The 14,489-nt window shown below is 33.0% G+C and overlaps 1 protein-coding gene across 5 annotated transcripts in view; it reads left to right on the plus strand.

Moving 5' to 3' along the window:
* Positions 1–1,894: 1,894 nt before the first annotated feature.
* LOC140440228 (uncharacterized) overlaps positions 1,895–14,489 on the plus strand; it is a 211,021-nt gene continuing 198,426 nt past the window's right edge. For all 5 annotated transcript variants that reach the window (XM_072530582.1, XM_072530581.1, XM_072530584.1 and 2 more), the window contains exon 1: positions 1,895–2,113. The gene's annotated coding sequence lies outside the window, so the exon portion shown is untranslated. The remainder of the gene's footprint in view (positions 2,114–14,489) is intronic.

Below are 14,489 nucleotides of genomic sequence, written 5' to 3' on the forward strand. Positions count from 1 at the left end.
GACTATGACATAAGGAAACAAGCCAATACAACATGGCACAAAAAAGCGAATTTTAGACAATCGTGGGCAAAAATGAAGAACTGCTATGTAAGGGAGGCTGCATAATTGGTAAAATACGTTGAGAATGATGATGATGTACAGATGGTTCTTAAAAAAACTGATACGACTCTTAGCGTATTTTATTGAAAATTGAGCAGTGTATTTTAATTTTCAATATTACCTTTTTCACTCTTTACCTAGAGAAAACACATTAAAGGTGAACAAAGGTGAATTATTCCTAGTATCGTTCAATAACCTCTATGTAAGAGGCTTTGAATTTGCGGTTCACCTAATTTCGCTATCAAAGAGAGGTCTCCCTACTTCTTGTTGCTTCATATATATATATATATATATATTTATTTATTTATCGTATGGCAATTACAACACATTTAGAACAAATACACAAACACTAGTAATATAGGTATTTGACAAACTTTAAATAGTTACAAACAAACATCAAGTGTATTTATATAATCAATTGACTCTGAAGTTGCAAACAGGAAGTCTTCAGGGCTACCATTGTAGGATCTTGAGGGACACTCTTGAATAATGTGGTCGATGGTTTGGTTCTCCCCACAGTCACATTGAGGAGACGGGTTTTTTCCCCATTTATGTAGCATGTATGCACATCTGCCATGTCTGGTTCGGATCCTATTAAAGGTCGATTCTCACTATACGTTCCGTTTACTTTCCATATCCGTGGCTTTCCATTTACATAAAATATTATTAAACACAAATCATATAGTATATGCCCACTTTCCATTCCGTTTACCTACCATTCCCGAAGCCTCGCGTTCAAGATTACCGGCCACGTATTTTTTCTGCGACAAGCTGCGATGTGTCGGGTATGGTATGGATAGTGCGAATATTATTACATCGCGGTTCAGTCTAAGTTGTTAAGATAAATATGAATGACGAAAAATTGATAGAACTTGTCAGGCAAAATAATGCCTTATATGATTTTGAAAATAAAAAATGTAGCGATAATTCATTTAAAGACAATATTTGGTCAGCTATTGTCAAGGAACTCGATGCCGAATAAATTTTAAATTATTTGTTTGTTTATGTGTATAATGCAAAATCTTAGCAACTGTGATACTGGATGACTCAGAAAAAGTAATTTTTGTCTACACAACTGAATGTGGAAGTTGTTTCCACTCTAATTTAAAGTTCATTGAGAAAAACCAGACTTATTGTAAGTAAACGCGACGTCTACTGAGAATTGTGGTTAAAATAATGGGAGGTATATGGAACGGGTATGGAAAGTAAACGGAACGTATAGTGAGAATCGACCTTTAGAGTGCACCATGTTTTGCGTGGAAGATCAAAACCTGGTGGCTTGTGGGTAATGCAGGGCATGCTATTTTGCCATTCGTTCCATTCTTGGGACCATGCATTCGTGATGTTGAACTCCTCATGTATATATATATATATATATATATATATATATATATATATATATATATATATATTGATTTTATTAATATGTTTAAACATTTTTATAAATAAGAGAAATCTCTCGAAATATTATAATATCATTGACAAACGTTATTATTACACGGGCATTTAACTCAACATTTATTACTCCATTTGGGATCGATTAAGCCTTATTTTCAATCAAAAGACAACATATTTTTTCAGGTCATATTCAACATTGGAAACCGCTTCTATATGATAATTTTTCACAATTTTGGTGAAGGCGATCCTGCTTCTTTGTGCTTTCTCACACATGAGCTACGTACTCTTTCACCAAAACTATTCCAAGCACATCGACGTACCAAAGTAGGTCGACGCAAGAGCGTACCACTCTCTTCATTTTCAACCAGCCGGCTGTTGTCGACGACCAGTACTACAAAGTAGTAAGTAGTACCGCATTTCCTACGAATTGTGATAGTACGTTACATTCGATCAGTACAATTCGAAATTTGTGCGTGTCGGAGCGGATTTTCGGTACTTCTTGACACGAGTGACGCGTCTTCGTCTAGTCGAGAGTCTGTCTGTCTGTTCCAGTGCTATCGGTACTACTTGACAACTTGGTGCTTTACCGAACCTGTTACAACAATAGTGACCTGAAGTATGTTCTGTCTGTTATGTAAATATAGAGAAACTAGTACTTGGTAGCAGTACTATACTGTGAAATGAAATTTATTTATGCTAGATTTTAAATTCTTTTTTAAATATTATATATAGACACCAAACATTCATTTTAATATAATAATAGTACCTATGGTAAAAATTGAGTTACATGGAGTATATACAAGTTTTGCAAACGCTTTCTTTTTTTATTTATCTCCGTTTTTCTTTCTTTTCGTTAATAATTATGCCTATCGCATGTTTGTAAAGGGTTTTCCTTTTTTGTCTTTCCTTTTTTAGTTGTCATATTTCTTTCATTGGTCTTGTATTCCTCATTTTTTATAAATATTATACACTAAGAACTCATTTAATATGAATGAGTTCTCAGTGTAATTCTTTTTTCAATTGTACATTTAATTTATACGTTTCTCCTTATTTTGTACATGTTAGTTTCACATTTTTTGTTAATTTAGAAGTTTCTGTAGAAGAATGGTCTGTTACCTCTCTCTTGTCGTTTCCTCATTGCTGAGGATCGTGATTTCCTACAATGCGGGCTGTCAATTCTCTCCATCTCTTGCGATTTTGGGCTGCTCTCATGGACTCGGAAAACGTCTCTCCAGTGGCTTTCTGTACTTGATAACTGGTCTGTTATAAAGATATATTAATTTTGGTGGGATGACGAGTACCTAGCTGCTTAAATTTTAAGGAAAAACTCTTTGAAAAGTTTAAATTTAATCTAACCCTTTTGAATTTTAATGTATATAAAAGAAACGAGGCTATATGTAGACGTACTTTTCGTTTAAAAGCTAAATCTAGCTGGGTACAGTATTGCTCTTCTCTTAGTAGGCAAACCCCTTCATCAGACATTTGGAAAAGGGTAAATAAAATCCAATATCAGATAAAATTATTATTAACGATGAATCAGCAGTAAAACAACTTTTATCTAAAATTGCTCCCGACTCTGTTCATCTACCAGTAAATATAATAGATAACCATATCGATGCCCACTTTTTACTAACTCCCATTACTCCGAGGGAACTTACAGCAAACATTAAAATTTCAAAAAAATACATCTCTACGTATGGACGGTATAAACTACTTAATGTTAAAAAATCTTCCCGAAATTGCTATAAATTATTTATGCAAAATATTTAACAACATTTTACTAAAAGGAGATAATTGTGATTCTCTTAAGCAATGTCTGGTCATTCCTATACCTAAAATAAACGATCGAACTTCTTTAAGACCTATTTCTCTGATGTCATGTCTACTACAAACACTTGAACGGATCATGAAAACTAGATAGGAATGGTGGTGTGAATACAAAGGCATATTCCCGGTAGGCCAGTTAGGCTTTTGGAGAAATAAAGAAACCATCGACTATCTGTCACAATTAACTACTGACATCCAATTGTCCTACTCAAATAATAATTATTTAACAGCACTATTTCTAGATATTTCGGGTGCATATGATAACGTTATTTTAAACTTACTTTTGAGAAACTAACACATATAGAAGTCCCAACTAGATGTCCACAGGTATTCTTCTTCTTCTTCAGGTACCATCTCCGCTACGGAGGTTGGAAATCATCTTGAGGCAGTAGCTCTAAAATGTTGTTTTGAGCTGCATCCAAACCATTCTCTCAGGTTCTTGAGCCATGAAATTCGTCTTTTTCCGATGCTTCTTCTGCTATCTATCTTTCCTTGCATTATGAGTCGCAGGATGCCATACTTCTTGCCCGGCATCACATGTCCGAGATACTGTAGCTTTCTTTCTTTAATTGTAAGTTCAACTTCCTTCTCTTTACCTATTCTTTTTAGTACTTCATTGTTCATAACTCTATCTACCCAGGAAACCCTCATAATTCTTCTATAGGTCCACATTTCAAAGGCGTTAAGTCGTCTCATTGTGTCTAGATTTAACATCCATGATTCCACTCCATAGTATAGTACACTGTATACGTAACATTTTGTTAGGCGTACTTTAAGAGCTAATGTTAAATCTTTGCCACATAGGACCTTTTTCATTTTCATAAAATTAGAACGTGCTTTTTTCGATTCTGACTTTGATTTCTGCAGTGTAGTCATTATTTTCTGTTATAAGTGTTCCTAAGTAAGTGTACTTTTTTACTCTTTCGATCTGCTGGCCTTCTACTGTCAAGATTTCGTTAGTATTATGGTTGTTTTTACAAATTTTCGTAAACTTCGTCTTTTTGATATTGAGCGAGAGTCCGTACTCCCTACTACACATTACTATTTTAATTATGAGTCTTTCCCTTTCTTGTAAACTATCGGCTATTATTACTGTATCATCTGCATATCTGATGTTGTTAACTAAGACTCCATTTACTCTTATGCCGACTGTTTCATCTTCCAGAGTATCTCGAATTACCTCTTCAGAATAAACGTTAAATAATAGAGGTGATAGTATGCAGCCCTGCCTGACTCCTCTCTTTATTTCCATTTCTTCAGATGTCTCTGTTTCAATTCGTACTATTGCTCGCTTTGATTGTAATAAAGGTTTGTTATTAGCCTTAAATCTCTTTCATCTAGGTTTTTATTTTTTAGAATTTCCATGAGCTGGTCATGTTTTACTTTATCAAACGCTTTATTGTAGTCTATAAAACAGACGTAAAGAGGATGGTTAACATCCAAACATCTCTGCGTCAGCACGTTGAAGGAGAAATAGCCTCTCTGGTACCCATACCATTGCGGAACCCATATTGTGTGTCACTAATATCCAGCTCCAGTTTAGTGTGAATTCTGGCGTGGATAATTTTCAACAGAATTTTCAAGGTATGTGACATTAAGCTTATGGTTCGATAGTCACTGCACTCTTTGGCATTCACTTTCTTTGGCAAACACACAAATGCTGATGTCAACATTTCTCTAGGGATGATTCCCGTAGTATAGATAGCGTTGAACAGTTCTACTATTATGTCTAGGTTTTTCTCATTCACCAACTTTAATAGCTCGCTTGGTAATTTATCTGGACCAGCAGATTTATTGGTTTTCATTGAGTTTAATGCCTGACTAACCTCTGATTTGATTATCTCTGGGCCTACATCTCCCGTTTGGCTATCTACAGATATACTAGCTTCTCTCTGGTCATGAAATAATTCCTCGATGTACTCTTTCCATCGTCGTAGTTTTTGTTCTGTCTCCAATATAATCTTTCCATTTTTGTCGAGCAATATATTCGAGGTTCTTCTACTTCTTACTCCTGCTAGTTCTTTGACTTTTATATGTAGATTAAAGTTGTCATATCTGTTTTATTTTAGGTATTACACAGGTATTGGTTAATCTATTTGCTAATAAACAAGTATTCATTCGGTGCAATAATAAATTGATTGGTCCAAGGTTAGTTTATCAAGGTTTGCCGCAGGGATCTGTGTTTAGCCCTCTGCTGTTTAATCTATATACTATGGATCTACATGGTATGGGTATTAATTGTAATATTTTACAATACGCCGATGATTTCTGTCTTTACAGTTTTACAAATTCTTACCAATAATGTATTGATTCAATAAAACGGATTATGTACAGTGCAAAAGAATACTTTCTTAACCAAGCGTTGGAACTTACTTCGAATAAATCCGCTGTAGTGTTATTTACTCGTCATTGATTACCGAATATATCCAGTATTAGAATTGATAATCTAAGTATACCTGTCCAAAAACACTACATTTATCTCGGCGTCACACTTGATACCAAATTAACATGGAAAAACATATTAATAACTGATTAATTTAATGTGAAAAAAGCCTAAATGTTTTAAAGGCAGTTAACCGTCACCAATGGGGCGTTGATCCCAATATTTTATAGGGCATATAGGTACCAGGTCAATTCTTGACTATGGTTGCTTTTTATATGGATCTGCTACAAATACTAGACTTAAAAAATTAGACCGAATCCAGTGCAAAGCTCTGCGTTTGGTTTTAGATGCACTTAAATCTACACCTACTGAACATCTATTCGCCGAATGTATGGAGCCTCCATTACATTTAGGACGTCTTTTTTTAGCTGAAAAGTTTATCCTTAAATGACAAGGTAATAACCAAAGGTACCTATTGCAAAAAATATCCGACATATCTGTGTTTAACTTAGTTGACAAATGGTGGCATAAAATTCTATAACTTTAGCTATAGCATTTCCTAATGTTTCTTCCTATTTAGAAATTCCAGTTGAAACTAATTTATTTCAATCTAATTTCAATATTGTTTATTCCCAAATCAAAGTTTATTTCCACTTTTAATGATAACAACGCCATTTAACTTTAGAAACAACTTGTCAAATTTGATAAGCCATATAGGATTTTCACAGATGGGTCAAAATCAATTTTAGGAGTTGTTAATATTGTTCTGAAGCTATTTACTTGTGGCATTTTTAAAGTAATTACTATTTAAATGGGAATAAGCCACAATTAAAGGTTAAAGTAAGTTTATTGACGTTCCAATTTCCACTTTTTTCACGATTTCCAAACTTACTTTAACCTTTAATTGTGGCTTATTCCCATTTAAATAGTAATTATTTTAGGAGTTGGTTATGTGGTATATATCCAAAACAATCAAGAACACATTATGTTTAAATTAAACTAACAATGTTCCATTTATTCCGCAGAACTGTTTGCAATATATCAAGCTCTGGAATGGACTATTGAGAAGCAAATATCTGATCAACAAATAGTAACCCTATCGGATTCAAAATCTGCGTTGTCTGCTTTAGATAATTCGCATGAGCATATATACAAAAATAGTATTATCGTCAAACTTTTAGAAAATCAACTTAAGTAACTTAAAACAAATAATTCAGTCTCTTTCATTTGGGTAAAGGGACTCTTAGCTGGCTCAATAGAAGTGATTTAGTCTCGCTGCGTAAACAAGAATTAAAAGAAACCTGGGAAATTGAATGGAATGCTTTTTGTAACAGAAGTAACAACCTTTATACAAAAATTCCCCCTGTTTTACCTACTGCGCCTTCTGCTGCAAGAAGTCGTTCCAATAGAAGAGTATATTAAATCGAAATAAAAGAAAATTTTTATCGGAGTGATAATGATAATTATTTCTGTTAACGATCCTATTGCGATGAAATGTCGAGTCATCAGAAAATCAAGTATCTTCCAAAAAATTTATGTTTGGACTTTTCTTCCGTCCACATACAACAATTCAATCGTCTTTGAAAACCATTTTCATTTAATTTTTCGGGCACTTCAATTTTAAATGGGTGAAAAATTTGTTTTCTTTGTTCTTTGTTGTTGCATTTAACTCTGTATTATTGCTCAATTGGCGCGTATTTTCTGTATTATGTGTGGATTTTCTATTAAATGTAGCATAATTCAAAATTTTCCTATCAATAAAACCATTTTTGGTATTAATGGTTTCAAATATCGCACACTGTCCGTAGGAATGAAGCGATTTAAAATTCTTTCGAAGGTTTTTTTTGTAGGAAGTTTTCTGAGCGGATATCTCTAAATATACATTTTTAAAGATAGTAAACAGTTTCTAATTCGCCCAATACAACCCATCAATTAGCCCAATGTCATATACATCAATTCTTCAGTTGAAAAATTCATTTTTAAAATATAAAAATTAGTTAACAAAAAATGCAACTACCTAAATCGCCAACTTTTGTGACAAAACTAGATATAGTTCGTCCCAAACCCTTCTTTCAGTGCGTCATAGTTGATCGAATTCTCTCTAACACATTAAGCTAGAAGTGACAGAAAAAAACGTGAGTCTGTGATTATTATACATAGAACCGTTGATTGAATATTATTCAATCAACGATAGAACTTAGAAAATTATTTATCTTAAGCTAATTCTACTTACGGATGTAGAATTGGTTGGAGTTTAGAATACGCTAAATAGATATCCAATCAATGATGCGCATAAATATAATTTGATGCAGATTGTCTCGATCGTGACAGTACTTTCACAATGTCAACTGATAAAATGATAATTGTCATTCCAGGTTAGTATTTTCCATCGAGTTAGAATCTATGGAGAAGCTATGATCATATTAACGTATGTACTAAAAACGGCGTAGGTAGGCGTGGCTAACTGTGATATCAATATGGCGGTGGGATCATGGCCGGACTCAATAATATTAAAACTACTATAAAAATATGACTAGTTATTCAGAAGATTTAATCATAATCTAAAAAAGTGCAACACATTTTTAATAAACTATGATTTATTTATCCCGCGGTAAACACTAAAAACACGATATATTATACATAAAGATAAATTAATACAGTCAAATACTATTAATTTATTCTCTGAAGTACGGGCCATTACTTTGTTTACATATTTGTATACTAACCTGTAGAACGTTATTCCTGAAGATTTTTTATTAACATTGCTTCTGCCACTGCAACTACGTTGAGAACAAGAAACCATTATTATGCACTATCACAATATATTATTACAGTTTCTATAAAAGTATTATAAAACTAAAAATATTCGAAAAACAACAAACGTAAATAAACTTATACGATCTGTCAAAAGTGGCAAAACAATATGGCCGAAGTGAGGTCATTTTTAGTCACGTGATGCCCTCTCCATAGATTCTAACTCGATGGTATTTTCAGACATTTTACAGTGAAAATTTAATTTTGTATTTATTTATTGTATAATAAAAATATTTTAAATATGCCGAGATATATCGAGAAAGAACAAAGACTAATATTAAAATTATTAAATTATTTTCAATTAGAAAAAGACAGATTACGATCCTGCAACTGTCAAATTTAACTAAAATGTCATGCAATAATTCTCGACATTCTTAAAATCCTATATGACGTCAAAATTAGTGACGCACTGAAAGAAGCGTTTGGGACAGACTGTTCTATTTATTTTAATAAATAATTTGACAAATACATTTAATGTTTTTTTTTTTTGTTTCAAAGCATACTTTATATATTCTTCTTTTTCATTAAAAACCATCTTTATTATGAAGCTTTTGAAAACACATAAAACAACTGTCAGTTTTAGTTATTAATACAATTTATTTTACAAACTTTTTCAATAAACGTTCAGCTATTGTTAGTTTTATGATTTTTTAATGTAAGTTTTAGTGCAGTATCAAACAAATTGATACGTCTGTAGTTTTCTCGGTGTCTTTGTTGTCTTTTTATTTACCTTGCATAAAATGTATTATTTTTTAGTAATCTACAGATTACTAAATAATTATCTCATTCAGTATTGTTTTAAAATGAAAAAAGTTTAATTTTATGTTTACCTTCTGTTAATCTGATTCTGTTAACTTCAACTTCACAATACTCCATTAATTACTTTAAATTTATTTCTAAAAAACGTAAGTCCTCTTTTTTCAGTTTTTTTTATTTAATAACATTTAACTGCTTACATAATAACCTCTTCATAAAAATTACACAATATAAATGTATAATTCGAATATCGCGTGAAGAATATTAATAATTTGTAGCAACTCACGGTAAAGAGAGTTTTCATCTCCTCAATATCGTTTGGTAGGAAACTAATAATTGATTCTGAAGCTCACCTCCGGAATCGATATTTTTTGCCGTGCATCGAAACACATTTGGCATTGTTCCATAACCAATTCTAATTCAAAAGATGCGAGATAGGAATAACAAAGACGGCCTTAAAATATTGGTTTCTAAAAAACAATTAATAATTGTCTCTTTTCAAACCGGTGTCTTGTCAGAGAAACAAAATGAATAGATGGTTTACATATAGACAAGTACATTTTTCAAAGCAGGGTTATACAAAAAACAATTTGGGTTGGGACAAATTTATAACGTTCTCATACAGCGTGGGCAAGAAAATAATCGTAATTTTTTTACGATTTAACTAGAATACGTATTGCATTCATCTTAAACTTTTCTTTCTTCAGTTTATAAAATAATTATACTGGCGCAAAAGTTCCTGCATAGTCTATATTATATTCTATTTTATTAAAACCCTTAGCCACTAGTCTTGCACGATATGTAACTTTATTTTTGATATTACACTTTAATTTGAACACCCAATTATTATCAATTACACTACCATTTTCTGGCACATACACTATATCCCATGCATTGTTGTCATAGAAAGATTGGATTTCATCCTTCATGGCTTCTCTCCACTTTGCTCCTTCAGGACGTTGTAATGCCTCCGAGATTGTTAATGGAACATCATCTATGTCATGTTTCAGGTAAATTGGACACTTTAAAGTCTTTATTATCACTTGAGTTATCTTCCTGATAGTAGCTACATTATTCGTCACTAAAAATATTACCATTATGTTTAGTTTCAGTTTCAACATTATCTTTGTTTTGTTTCCCCACTGAATCTATAGTTTGTTTTGCCTCGTGTTCATCTTTTAAATCAAAGTGAATCACTTCACACTTTTTTGTGTCTTCCATAATTTATAAATCTCTGCTCTATAATTTCTTTGGTGGTTAAATTATACACCCTGTATCCTTTAGTATTTTCAGCATTCCCTTACTAAAATGTACCAAATAGCCTTTTTCTGCCAGTTTGACCTTTTCTCTTTTGGAACGTGTTCCATTACATTGTTGCCAAATATTAGAAGACCACTAACATTAGGTTTATTATCTGTCCACATTTCAAACGGTGTTTTCTTTAAACCAGAAGCCAAAGATCTATTTTATAAGTAAACAACTGTGTTTACAGCTTCAGCCCAAAACATTTTCTTAAGATTGTCATCAAACAAAAGACACTTTACCTTTACTACAATTGCCCGATTCAAACGTTCAGATACTTCATTTTGTTCAGGAGTATGGGGATTCGTTTTTTGATGTATAATACCTTCTTCTTCTTCTTAGAGTGCCATAACCCTACGGAACGTCGGCGACTACCATGCTTATAATATTGTCATACTGATCTCGGTCTTGCGCTACGTGTAGCAATTGGTCCGCTGTCAAACCTGTCCACTGCCGCAAATTCCTCAACCAAGAGAGTTTCTTCCGTCCTATCCATTTCTTTCCTTCGATTTTACCGTTGAGAATTAGCCGAAGGAACTCATATCTTGGTCCTCTGATTATATGTTCAAGATATTCTAGTTTACGCCTCTTAATAATATTTAATAGAGTTCGTTGATGTCCCATTCTTCAAAGAACTTCTTCGTTTCTGGTTCTGCTAGTCCATGGAATTTTTAGTATCCTTCGATACAACCACATCTCAAACGCCTCGATTTTATTCATGATATCGGCATTTAAAGTCCAAGTTTCACATCCATACAAAAGTACAGACCACACGTAACATCTTGTAAACTTTTCACGGATTTCCAAATTTAATGAGTTATTGGATAATAGAGGCTTGAATTTTTGAAACGAGTTTCTTGCCTGTTCAATTCTACATCGAATTTCGAAGGATGGATCTAGATTTTAAGTAATCCAACATCCAAGGTATTTGAATCTCTGAACTCTCTGCAGCGGTTGTTGGTTTAATATCAGTTGGGTTGCGCCGATATCCACTTTACTGGTCACCATGTATTTAGTTTTATCGATATTTATCGACAGTCCCCAATTTGTGCATTCCATGTCAACTCTATTGATTAGCTCCTGCAGATCGTCGATGTTTTCAGCTAATCACAGTATCGTCGGCGTACCGTATATTGTTAATTATTTCTCCTCCTATGATAATTCCTTTTTGATCTTTTAAAGCTTCCCTAAATAGATTCTCAGAATACACGTTAAAGAGGGTGGGAGATAGTATACAGCCTTGTCTTACGCCTCGTTCAATACTGATTGGCTTTGATTCTCTGTTGTTGGTATTAATAATGGCTGTTTGGTTCCAGTAAAGTTTGGCAATAAGTTTGATGTCTTTCTCATCTAGTTGGATGCTCTGCAAGGCGGTAATTAGTCTGGTATGCTGAACGCAATCAAATGCCTTTTCAAAATCAATGAAGCACATATATACGGGTTTTCTTACCTCCCAACATCGTTGAAGGAGTGTTTGCATAGAAAATAGTGCTTCTCTAGTTCCAAGGCATCTCCGGAACCCGAACTGCTCTTGACTAATTATTTCTTCGCACTTGTTGTTAATTCGGTTTAGAAGAATATGCAACAGTATTTTAACGGCATGGCTCATTAAACTAATGAGTCTACAATCGCTACATTTCTTAACGTTTGGTTTCTTAGGTAGAGGAATAAAGATCGATTTTAACCAGTCCGATGGAATTTCACTGGTATCATATATTTGATTGAAAAGTACAGTGAGTTCTTTTATATTGTCATTTGAGAGTAATTTTAGCCATTCGCTGTATATTTGATCTGGTCCACTGGCTTTGTTATTTTTGGCTTGATGTATGGCTTTTTCCACTTCAGCTTTTAAGATTGATGGTCCTGTATTTGCACTTAAGTTGGGTAGTGATCCTCGATCATTCTTAATAAATAATGCTTTAATGTAGTTTTCCCATTCCTCCATTACTTCGTCTTCTAGGGATAGTGCATGACCTTCATTATTCGTTAATGTTATGGGTGTATTTCTTTTGTGTACTGTAACTTCTTTTATTTTCTTATGTGTGTTAAATTCGTCATGTTTTCGTTGCAATTCTTCTAGTTCCTCACATTTTGCTCGCATCCATAACTCTTTGGCTTCCATAATTTTTCTTCGAATCAGATTATACTTTCGTTTATACTCTGAGTTATTTCTATTTTTAAGCTGTCTTCTTTCGTCCATCATTTCGATTATTTCATCTTTCATCCACGCTTGCTTTTTATAATGGGTGACAGTTCCACTTTGCGTTGCTATATCGATGATACCATTCTTTATGTTATCCCATCTTTCTTCGACTGTTGGTACATTGTATACTTGTGTGATGTTGTCTCGAATTTTTTCGTTCATTGTCTGTTCAAAGTGATTCTTCAGTCAATTCTTCTTCTTTTAGTTTTGTCTATCGTATTTCTTTGTAATGGAAGGCTTTGTGATTGTCTGCAATTTTAGGTTGATTCTAGATGCCAGTAAATTGTGATCGGTGGCTGCGTCGGCACTTGGATATGTCTTAGTACATTTACATGAGTTTCGAAATCTATTGTTAATTATGATATAATCTATTTGGTTACGCATTACACTACCATGGCCATCTCTCGGTGATATCCATGTATAGAGACGTCTTTTTGGTTGTTTAAAACATGTGTTGGTGACAACAAAGTTTTCCTCTTGGCATAATATCATTAACACTTAAATATCTCTTAAATTTTTTTGAACAAAATTCTCCACCATTGCCTTTTCGCAGAGTTTTTATATGAACACTCTTCTGGTTTTCAGCCATACTTTTAAAATTCTTAAAACAATTAAAATCTTCACTTTATGTTTTAATAAAATAAATGAAGACCATTTTACTAAAATCGTCTTGGAAAGAAACAAAGCAATTGGAGCCACCTAATGATCTATTCTTCATAGGTCCACATTCAGCTGGTTACTAAAAAAACTGATACGACTCTTAGTAAAATTTTTGAGCAGTATGTTTGATGGGTCTGATATTATATTATATTTATTATGACAGACAAATAATAAAATAAACAAACAAACAACAAACAATTGATTACATATGTTTACATAATTCATAAATTGTAATAATTATTAAGGTTTAAATTTTGATATTATTTTGAATTCCTGCATTTTATAAAGAGTATATAAATGATAGTTTTTACATAAAATAGGGTTGTTGTTATTATTTTTATTATTATTAAGGAATAAAACAAACGACTTAACTCAACAATATATTAAAGCAAGAATTGTAAGCAGATTAAAAGATAACTGGGCACTATAAGAGGCAGCAAAACAATTCAACATAAGCAGAATTTGTATTAATAAAAAATGGAGGGAACAAGAAACTCTCGAAAGAAAGCGAGGGTCTGAAAGACCAAAACTATACTAAATTTAGGTATGTAAAAATAAAATTAATATTTTGTAATATCTCCGTCAGCATTGATAACAGCTTGTAGTCTTCGGTCCATCTGCGTAAAAGGAACTATGAAATTGCCTTCTTCAGAGAGCTCTTCCAAAACCTGTTGTATACCGTGCTACAGCTCTTCAGCATTTTGTTTAAATCTGGACTGTAGCTGGGGCATGGTAAGGGCCATGGTAAAGTTTCGATGTTGTTATTCTGGAGCCACTGGTTTATTATATTTGCAGTGTGAACAGGACAATTATCTTGTTGGAAGATAAAATTATCAGGATATTCAGGATACAACTGTTTTACATTGTGAAACATGCGGTTTTCTAGAATATTCAGCTAAGTCTGCCCAATAAACCTGCCATCAATACGCCATACCATTCCCATTACACTAGATGAAATCCACCCCCTGATGGTTTAAAGCAAATAGTCTTGATTGTTTTTGTTTTGGTCTAAGAGCTTATTTTTTTGCTGCAGTTCGGTACCTACGA

The sequence above is a fragment of the Diabrotica undecimpunctata genome, chromosome 4, assembly GCF_040954645.1.
Source record: "Diabrotica undecimpunctata isolate CICGRU chromosome 4, icDiaUnde3, whole genome shotgun sequence".
NCBI classification, from domain to species: Eukaryota; Metazoa; Arthropoda; class Insecta; order Coleoptera; family Chrysomelidae; genus Diabrotica; species Diabrotica undecimpunctata.